The sequence below is a fragment of the Oryx dammah genome, unplaced genomic scaffold, assembly GCF_014754425.2.
Source record: "Oryx dammah isolate SB20612 unplaced genomic scaffold, SCBI_Odam_1.1 HiC_scaffold_2, whole genome shotgun sequence".
Lineage (NCBI taxonomy): Eukaryota > Metazoa > Chordata > Mammalia > Artiodactyla > Bovidae > Oryx > Oryx dammah.
In genome coordinates, this window is record NW_024070186.1 from 106,581,838 (window position 1) to 106,591,349 (window position 9,512).

The window sequence follows — 9,512 nt, forward strand, 5'->3', positions numbered from 1 at the left end:
GACTTTCACTTTTGTTTTAAAAGAAATTTTTGTATGGCCAGAGAGAATATGAAGGGCTGCTATTCATGTATAGACAGAATTTGACAGCTGATATATTAATAACATGGGGGAACATCCTGAAGTAACAAGAACTGCTTTCTTTTAAATCTATATCTCACCAGATAATGTACATTATGAAAATATGCAAACTATTTTTAACATGATTCTCCTTTAAAACTTCACTTCAGGCACTTTCCAGCCTGCACTAAATGTTCCACATTAGAAAGCTTCTCTTCTGTCTACCCTCCCACCCTAGCCTGGCTTGGAACACTAATGGCAGTTTTTGTTCCACTTTAGATAATGAGCAGGATGAGCTGCAAGTTTCAAGAGGATTTGTGCTATCGGTTGACATAAACAATGAAAGGGAACCTGGACTCACTCCCTGTTTCCTTTTAACCATTTCCTGGGAGGGACACCATGTAGCCATTTATGTGTCTGAGAGAGACAGGAACAGAAATTCCTGTTTAGTATACTTTAGATATATTAAATATACTTCAAAGCAAATGCTTTGTTCCCCTTTACAGGTTTCTTTCTTGTTTTCTTTTTTTAAAGCAACTTGAATATTAGTTTGGTTCACCAGATTATTGGATCTTATTACCCAAACAGAGACAATATGGACCATTTGTGTGGCAGGCACTAATACTGCAGACATAACTCTTAGAGCAATGTAGCCAGACGGACCCAGCAGCCCTTGTTCCCCATGGAGACTTTCTGTCTATCACCACCCCGAAATGAGCAAAAGTATTACTCAAAGTTCTCTTACTACAACCTCACTCAGTGCTGGAGAGGGATGGAGAGCATGCTCTTACCTGATCCTTCATGGGATGCTTGTGGGAGGTATCTTCCTGTCATCTCAAGGACTTATTTCTCTCCCAGCCTGCCATTTGCTCCATTTTAAAAAATCATTGTCACATTTAACATTACTCAGCATTTTACACTATTAATGCTTTATTTACATTTTTTGAAATTAAAATTACAATGAAATAATAACCATTACTCATGTTCCCACCACCAATAACAATTTGCCATTTTGAAAAATATTGATAAATTGTTATTTATAAAAATAATTTATGCTCACTGTTGAGAATTTAAACAATACAGAAAAGTACAAGATAACATTGAGAGAAAAATATAAAGCCCACTATTTAGGAATAATCCTCATACTGTAGTCAAACATTATTCCAGACAGAGTCCAAATAAATAACAAAAATTAATTTTATAGATACTAGATTGTGCTACTGATATCTTCAAAATAAAAGAACATTAATTTTACTTTTACATGAAATTAATGGAGACAGGTGACTGAAATGAAATTAAAAGATCTGTTGAATCACAAGTTTATTTTTAATGGAAGATTTTCTTCTAAGTGAAAAGTTATAAAAACAGTTAAGACTTTTGGTGTCATTATGTTTTTTAAAACAATATGTTTACAGTTTAGAGCTTTCCACACAGGTTTCCTACCCCTATATCCTGGTTCTTATTGCTTATGAAATTAGTTTTGAATTTTCTATGATTATAAAATTCACTTTTAGTTTTGTAACCATATTTTGCTTGGTTGTTTGATGATTTTATGTCCAAATGGGTGAGTTTCAAGCACAAAAAGTTATTATTTGAATATTTTCACCATTCTATCCCTATCACTTACAGTACTGCCAGTGATATAGTGGGCAGTCAGTATTTATTCGGTTGAATATTATTTGTCTCAATAGTATTTATTGAGTTGAGTGAATATATGGCTCTATTTCTTACTTCTCAGTCTTTTAATATAATATCTGTATTTCTCAGATTTGCATATTAATTCAAATCTAATTGTCAGACTTTTTTTTCTGCAGACAAATGCTATGAGTGGCATATTCTTGGAATATTTTTTATGTTTAATAGTGACTTCCTTGCATTTATCATTGAATGGTACCTTGTATGGGTATAATGTTGATATACTAGGTCACAGTTTCTGCCCTTAAGGACTTTGCAGGTATCAGGCCATTTTGCTGTGGTTTTGACTGTGAAGTTTTAAGTCAGAAGTCTGATTGCTTTTTTTTTTTTTTCTCTTCTCCTCTTCCTCCTCATCCTCTTCTTCTTTTCCTTCTATGTCCTCTTCTTCTTTGTGATGTTCTTTTATTCTGCTTTGATATGTATTTAAAAGCATTCTCCATCTTACTTGCTGTATTTTTGGCTATTGGGGACTTAAAAATCTTAATCATAGTTATTTTAAATTCCCAATTTGATCATTTTAACACTGGTATTATATTTAAATCTAGTCATGTTGATTCTTTTGGATCTTAAGATATGTTGTTTCATCTTTTCACATGCCTGTGTGCCTGCTTGCTAAGTCACTTCAGTCATGTCCAATTCTTGCTATAGACTAGCCTGCCAGGATCCTCTGTCCATAGATTCTCCAGGCAATAATACTGGAGTGGATTGCCATGTCCTCCTCCAAGGGATCTTCCCCACTCAGGGATTAAACCACATCTCCTGTGGCTCCTGGCATCGCAGGGGAAATCTTTACCACTGAGCCACCAGGGAACCTCTTTCACATGCTTAGTTATTATTTACTGATGGCATCCATCCATGTAGGACAGTGGAGATTGAGCTAAATAGTTTTAATCTCCAGAAATGGATATACTTCTTTTCCTATTTGGGCTTTAGAGTAGGTGTCTGACTTAATCTGATCTGGAAATGGACTGACCTGGAATTTTATTGTTTCCTTAGTTATCCTCTATGTACTGTAAGCATCAAATACTTCTAGTGATACCTTGTGGCTGTTGATGAGTTTCTCTCAGGGTTGCTCATGCCTCAGCTTTAGGTCATTCTTTTGCACAGCACCACATGGAAGTCATCTCCATGTACTTGGTGCAGTATTCCATCATTATTAGTCTGATGGCAGTGGGATCTTGTGGTAGCGGGAAGATGCATTTTTTTACACTGCATAAACCTCAATCTTAGGCAGGCACTGTGTTGTGGATGTAAGTGCTATAGCTTTCTTCCTGTTCTTGTCCCTAACCCAGCTGTAGTTCTAGGCAAAGGATGCATTTCTGTTCTTCCTCCAGATGTCAAGATTGTTTTCCTCCTTCCTTCCATTAGCTGCAGTGGGTTTTTGTCAGTGTACTAAAAGTGACAGATGTTATTCCTCTTCCCCTACAAATTAAATCTTTTGTTCCACATGGATGACGGGTGGAAGGGTCCCAGTAGAGATCTGATGGTAGAGATTTGTACCCCTCCACTCCCATATCATGAAGGACATCTTCTCAGGACTCTCAGCAAGTGGGGACCATTAGCAAAAGTCAGCAAGGGCATACAAACTCCTATATCTCCAGCATAATGGGCCTCCAAACTTTCTTAGCAGCCTACATTCACTCTGCCAGTTTGTTAACTAGTCTTGCTGAATTCTAAGGTGTGGAACTGTGTCTGCTTCAGGCAAGCAAATGTTCACATGCTGTATGTTCCTGCAGACTCCTATCTCTTTGCAACTGTCCATTGTTCTTCCTTACCTGTCTCAGCAGAAACTGAAAGCCTATCTTGATATGTGTGTGTGTGTGTGTGTATATATATATATATATATATATATTTCATTCTTGAAGTTCAGATGCTCAGTTTGTTTGGCTGTGATCATTCTAATTTTCCTATTTGCTTCTATAATCTGTAGACTTTCCTATTTTTTCCCCCAAGGAAATTTTCTTGAACTGCATCAGTTAATAAAGTCTATTACTTATTTGTTCATTTTATGAGTGGGTTTCTTACTACAGAAACAGAAATTATTATTAAAATGGAACATCTTTGTCTTTCTTAATCATCTGCTTTTCTCTTATTTCTTGAAACTCATTTTCTTTTAGTTTGTTGATAACAGTAATTCCTCTAATCTCAGTTCTTCAAATTCTAAAGCTCTCTATTCTCCTGCTTTCTTTGTTCTAATCTAACTTATTTGTCAGTTGTCTAAAGATATTTAGTCTTCAGTTTTTTGTTTGGGTCTCAAGTCACTCTTTCTATATTGTTCTTTTGTTCTATTATCTATCTTTGAATTTTTGTTTTACTATATCAGTGGGTTTATTAAATTTTTATATAACATGGAGTGTTATGAGGAATTCCTATTGTTCTTGTAAGATTTACTTTGTTCTAGTTTAGGTTCTTTGTCTATTGCTTGATACACTTTTCTCTCTCTCTCTCTTTTTTTTTTTTTTAACAAAATGTGATGTACTTTTACAAGGTATTGTTCTCTGTCCAGAATCCAGAGACCACTTATACCTGCATCATCCTCCTCTAGGCCATGATGGCCAATACTTATATTCTTTTTCTATGGCATAGTTTGGTTAAGACCACTACCATTCATCTAATTTCCCAGCTCAGAAACCCAAGGGTCATTCATGAATGTTCCCTTTTCTTCATCCCCAAGAACTTTTGCTGTTATTTAGGTGAGAGATGCTGGGGTCTGATCTTGGACAGTAGTAGTCTGGATGGAGAAGAAATGTAAGTTTGAGAAGGATTTGTGATTTATTTATTGCATGACCTAGGCCAGTTTATTTAAATACACTAAACTTTATTTTCCTCATTTATGGGAGATACTGTTAGTCCACATCTCATGTTATGGTGAAGTTTAAATTAGATGATAGCTCTGGGCTTTTTGTACAGAATTTCTGTAGAGACTAAGACCTAGAAAAGTGCTTCAGAAAGAATAGTTGTTGTCATATAGTCTAAATGGATTAATACACCAAAAGATACATAGCTATTAGTGGCAGATATGGAATTTGAAACCGAGCCATCTGAGTTCCAACTTTAAACTCTTTTTCTTATCATGACACACTGTTCCAGAGGTACGCTGGAGGGAGCAGCAGACTAGTGGGCAGCTGAGTGCCAGTCTAGCTATGGGTCAGTGTATTTCCTGTTTGGGTGCCTGGGGCTCTCTCCTTTGTCAGAAACCATAGGAGGATTCTATCACTGAACTTGTGAACTTTTTCTGGTCAAGATAGCTGAGTTCTTATTTATGCTTTGTCTTCTTCTTTTGTGCTACCCACTGTAAGAAACCTTGCTCAAAATGCGTCACTTTCACCTTCATCCATATTGATAAAAGAGGGAAGCCAAAGCTTGTTGTGGCCACACATTTTATTTATCCCACCTGGATTAGTGGGCAGACCATAAATGCACAGTGCTTTCATGCCCAGGAAGCCTGCAGAATCATAGATCAGTTGGCAGACAGACTGTGAAACATGCAATGTTTATGATGATCTATGTTGTACAATCATATGAGATCAGTTGCATATATAATGCTCATCAGTGTGGAGTCATCTGGGGAAGCATCTGCTGAATTTTGTTTGCCAGCTTGAGAAAAAGATATTGCCAAAAGGTTGGCAAAGGCATTTATGTTCTGAAAGTATGAAGCAAATTTACACTTTTTACTGTGACTCCCGGAGTGGAAGTGAAGCAGTTCCTCATCTAACCACCAGGCCACACCTGCCATTCTATCCTCTCCTGAAGATATGCCATATGCCACCAAATCCTCAAGGGGTTCAATAGCAGAGAGCTTTATATGACTGGAATCATTTTCTTTAATGCAAAAAACACAGCTGGAAAATATGCTTCTTAAGCAATAAGAGCATCAAAGTGTGCATATTACATATACACCTAAGGATATGAGTCTACCACAGAGGTACTTGCACTGATTTTTAGCCAACCACACAAATCTGTTGATAAAAGGAGAAAGTGATTATAAGGTAAAGACTATGTTATGTTTTTTTCCTGCTCATCTTTCACGTAAATTACATATATCCAAAATAAATTATTCATTATAAAAGTGTATCTCTGGAAGTGTATCTTTAAAGAATCTTATCAAAGCATAAATGCTCAAGCTTAGATGGAACCATAGCTCATTATAAATTGCTAAATTATGGCTTCTATTTTATCCATATGATTTAAAGAAAATTTCCCATCTCCTTATGGTTTTCAGTACAACATAGAAAATAAATATTCTTTTTTGTCTGGCTATTTTTACGATGAAAGTCTCTCACATAGTTTTATCACTTGGAGCAAGGCAGTCTCTGAGATGTCTCATTTTTTGAAAATATCCACATTTTCCCCACTTGGGAAGCTCCATGAAATAAGGAAATACTCTTTGAAACATATTGTAATTCAATATTTTCTATGGGGACAGTAAATTTGTTTGTTTGTAGCAGTGAATTATCAACAGCATAACAAGCCAGTGGCGTATTTACAGCCTTACCATCAGTACCCTGATCAGATGAATTCAAACTATTCCTGTGTATGTATCTTAGTACAAATGTATTGTCATTACCTTGTAGGATTTTAGTAACCACTCCAAGAAACCTCACCAAGCCAGGGAATATAGTTTTGAGTTTCTCAAGGTTTTCAATATTACCTCATTCTTCTTTGTATCAAAATTTAGAGGAATTTTGTTTTTCCCTTGACCTTTATTGCTTTAACAGTGACAGAAGCTTTTCCCATTCTCTTTCGTCTACTCAGAGATGCTTCTAACTATATTCTCATCATAAATCCACAGTCAAGTTTCTTACTTCCCTTAACAGTGAAGTCACTCAGTCGTGTCCGACTCGTTGTGACGCCATGGACTGTAGCCTACCAGGCTCTTCCGTCCATGGGATTTTCCAAGCAAGAATACTGGAGTGGGTTACTATTTCCTTCTCCAGGAGATCTTCCCAACCCAGGGATTGAACCCGGGTCTCCTGCATTGTAGGCAGACGCTTTACCATCTAAGCCACCAGGGAAGTCAAACTGGGCAAATGATTCTTCCAGATTTGCCATTATATTATAATTTCTTGTTATGAGCCAGTTGCTCATGGCATAATCTTAGTTTGAGTTGCTCTACCAGTGTTTTTGCCTTTGACTGTGTGGACCACAATAAACTGGAAAATTCTGAAAGACATGGGAATACTAGATCACTTGACCTGCCTTTTGAGAAACCTGTATGCAGGTCAGGAAGCAACAGTTAGAACTGGACATGGAACAAGAGACTGGTTCCAAATAGGAAAAGGAGTACGTCAAGGCTGTATATTGTCACCCTGCTTATTTAACTTCTGTGTAGAGTACATCATGAAAAACACTGGGCTGGAAGAAGCACAAGCTGGAATCAAGATTGCCAGAGAAATATCAATAACCACAGATATGCAGATGACACCACCTTTATGGCAGAAAGTGAAAAGGAACTAAAAAGCCTCTTGATGAAAGTGAAATTGGAGAGTGAAAAAGTTGGCTTCAAGCTCAACATTCAGAAAACAAAGATCATGGCATCTGGTCCCATCACTTCATGGGAAATAGATGGGGAAACGGTGGAAACGGTGTCAGATTTTATTTTTCTGGTATCGAAAATCACTGCAGATGGTGACTGCAGCCATGAAATTAAAAGACGCTTACTCCTTGGAAGAAAAGTTATGACCAACTTAGCATATTGAAAAGCAGAGACAGTACTTTGCCAACAAAGTTCCGTCTAGTCAAGGCTATGGTTTTTCCTGTGGTCATGTATGGATGTGAAAGTTGGACTGTGAAGAAAGCTGAGCACTGAAGAATTGATGCTTTTGAACTATGGTGTTGGAGAAGACTCTTGAGAGTCCCTTGGACTGCAAGGAGATCCAACCAGTCCATCCTTGAGGAGATAATAGTTGAAAACTTCCCTAAAATGGGGAAGGAAATAATCACCCAAGTCCAAGAAACCCAGAGAGTTCCAAATAGGATAAACCCAAGGCGAAACACCCCAAGACACATATTAATCAAATTAACAACGATCAAACACAAAGAACAACTATTAAAAGCAGCAAGGGAAAAACAACAAATAACACACAAGGGGATTCCCATAAGGATAACAGCTGATCTCTCAATAGAAACTCTTCAGGCCAGGAGGGAATGGCAAGACATACTTAAAGTGATGAAAGAAAATAACCTACAGCCCAGATTACTATACCCAGCAAGGATCTCATTCAAATACGAAGGAGAAATCAAAAGCTTTACAGACAAGCAAAAGCTGAAAGAATACAGCACCACCAAACCAACTCTCCAACAAATTCTAAAGGATATTCTCTAGAAAGGAAACACAAAAAGGGAGTATAAACCCGAACCCAAAATAATAAAGTAAATGGCAACAGGATCATACTTATCAATAATTACCTTAAACGTAAATGGATTGAATGCCCCAACCAAAAGGCAAAGACTGGCCGAATGGATACAAAAACAAGAACCCTCTATATGCTGCTTACAAGAGACCCACCTCAAAACAAGGGACACATACAGACTGAAAGTGAAGGGTTGGAAAAAGATACTGCATGCAAATAGAGACCAAAAGAAAGCAGGAGTGGCAATACTCATATCCGATAAAATAGACTTTAAAACAAAGACTGTGAAAAGAGACAAAGAAGGCCACTACGTAATGGTCAAAGGATCAATCCAAGAAGAAGATATAACAATTATAAATATATATGCACCCAATATAGGAGCACCGCAATATGTAGGACAAATGCTAACAAGTATGAAAGGGGAAATTAACAATAACACAATAAGAGTGGGAGACTTTAATACCCCACTCACACATATGGACAGATCAACTAAACAGAAAATTAACAAAGAAACGCAAACTTTCAATGATACATTAGACCAGTTAGACCTAATTGATATCTATAGGACATTTCACCCCAAAACAATTAATTTCACCTTTTTCTCAAGTGCTCATGGAACCTTCTCCAGGATAGATCACATCCTGGGCCATAAATATAACCTTGATAAATTCAAAAAAATCGAAATCATTCCAAGCATCTTTTCTGACCATAATGCACTAAGATTAGATCTCAATTACAGGAGGAAAACTATTAAAAATTCCAACATATGGAGGCTGAACAACACGCTTCTGAATAAACAACAAATCACAGAAGAAATCAAAAAAGAAATCAAAATATGCATAGAAACTAATGAAAATGAAAACACAACAACCCAAAACCTGTGGGACACTATAAAAGCAGTGCTAAGAGGAAAGTTCATAGCAATACAGGCATACCTCAAGAAACAAGAAAAAAGTCAAATAAATAACCTAACTCTACACCTAAAGCAACTAGAAAAGGAAGAATTGGAGAACCCCAGAGTTAGCAGAAGGAAAGAAATCTTAAAAATTAGGGCAGAAATAAATGCAAAAGAAACAAAAGAGACCATAGCAAAAATCAACAAAGCCAAAAGCTGGTTCTTTGAAAGGATAAATAAAATTGACAGACCATTAGCCAGACTCATCAAGAAGCAAAAAGAGAAAAATCAAATCAATAAAATTAGAAATGAAAATGGAGAGATCACAACAGATAACACAGAAATACAAAGGATCATAAGAGACTACTATCAGCAATTATATGCCAATAAAATGGACAACGTGGAAGAAATGGACAAATTCTTAGAAAAGTACAATTTTCCAAAACTGAACCAGGAAGAAATAGATAATCTTAACAGACACATCACAAGCACGGAAATAGAAACTGTAATCA

The 9,512-nt window shown here is 36.6% G+C and overlaps 1 non-coding gene across 1 annotated transcript; it reads right to left on the reverse strand.

Moving 5' to 3' along the window:
* Nucleotides 1-6,695: 6,695 nt before the first annotated feature.
* Nucleotides 6,696-6,767, reverse strand: TRNAC-ACA. The gene has a single exon. It is a non-coding gene; the product is annotated as a tRNA-Cys (tRNA).
* Between the last annotated feature and the right edge of the window lie 2,745 nt (nt 6,768-9,512).